Below are 1,414 nucleotides of genomic sequence, written 5' to 3' on the forward strand. Positions count from 1 at the left end.
TACACCCTATCACAGCAGGAGAACAATGTGAAGGTACAGATCCGAGCACCGCTCTTTGTTGCTAGAGAAAGGAGAAGGTATTCAAATGAATGGTAAAAGGTTTACCCGTGCATGACTAGGTTTGAATGTGACTGTCGACCTCTTTTCATTAGGGACTTTTAGATTTGCCGTGGACTGATACGTGTGACGTCCATTCAAGGCAGTGCATTAAAAGGACGTCGATCGTAGCAATCCCCATTGTCTCCGTGCGAATCTAAAAGTCCCTAATGTGACTGTCGACCTCTTTTCATTGAATAGTGGATTAGTTGTCGGGTGTGTGCTTTATTGCGCAATCAACCTTTCTCTCTACTTGTCCGCTATTAGCAATGCCAAGAGAAGACGAGTGTGTGCGTGCGTGTAAAGGGGGAGGGTAGGCGCTACATCTCCAAAAGTGCATTGCTGATCAGATATTTAGTTGGCAAATGTACGTTTGATTTTCTATTGGCACTTTTCACACTCAGTTGATACAGGTCTTGTCGGTAAATGCCGGTGGATAAGTTAGGGGGAACAACCAGCCGATTGTCTCCTCCCTTTGAAACCCAAATGACATAACTTTAAGGCTTTTTCAAATATGTGACGATAGTTTTGTTAATTAGGAATAATATTATTATTTACTTATATGCGCTTCTGTCTTCACAAAGTTAGCGTGGATGTGTCCGAACAGACATTTTGCTGACCAAACCATACAGATACAGATACAGATGTTCATTTCATTCCCTGCTCTCTCTCTCTCTCTCTCCCTCTCTCTCTCTCTCTCTCTCTCGCTTCCTTTCTCTTATCGTACCTCCCCTTTTCTCTCATCCTCTCTATTTTACCCCTTTCGCTCTATCACTCTCCTTTTCATGAGCTATATGCCTTCCCCTGCTCTTTTACATCTCCTGCTAGTACATCCTTTCATTTAATTATATAAAATGAACGCAATATAATTCTTTTGTATTGTCATTGTGTTACTGATTTATTTACTATGTTTTGTAATACTATTTTACATGTATATACATCATTGGAATTTTGTAAATTGACTCTTTCAGCTTTGTGCTATTAGTAGATCATTGTATAATAATAAATAAATGAATTAATAAATAAACTGCCTCAAGAAGACCCAGTCGCGCTTTATGAGTGCATGGCAACTGCGCGCAACTATAATGACAACTATATGAACAAAAATTGCTACGTTACAACGTATGTCAAGTTAAATTTAAAGAAAATGTAGGTGTATTATCCAATCGGCTTTCAAATTAAACAACCCAACAATTATACACGACCCCGCAATATTCATACATGAAACGAATTCCTTCTTCTTCTTTGCTCCAAGAGTTTGAATTCGATTTTCTTTACTGACATCAGCCATTTTAAATCATGAAAAACTTTTTAAAAA

The sequence above is a fragment of the Strongylocentrotus purpuratus genome, unplaced genomic scaffold, assembly GCF_000002235.5.
Source record: "Strongylocentrotus purpuratus isolate Spur 01 unplaced genomic scaffold, Spur_5.0 spur5_scaffold_18, whole genome shotgun sequence".
In the NCBI taxonomy this organism is placed as follows: domain Eukaryota; kingdom Metazoa; phylum Echinodermata; class Echinoidea; order Camarodonta; family Strongylocentrotidae; genus Strongylocentrotus; species Strongylocentrotus purpuratus.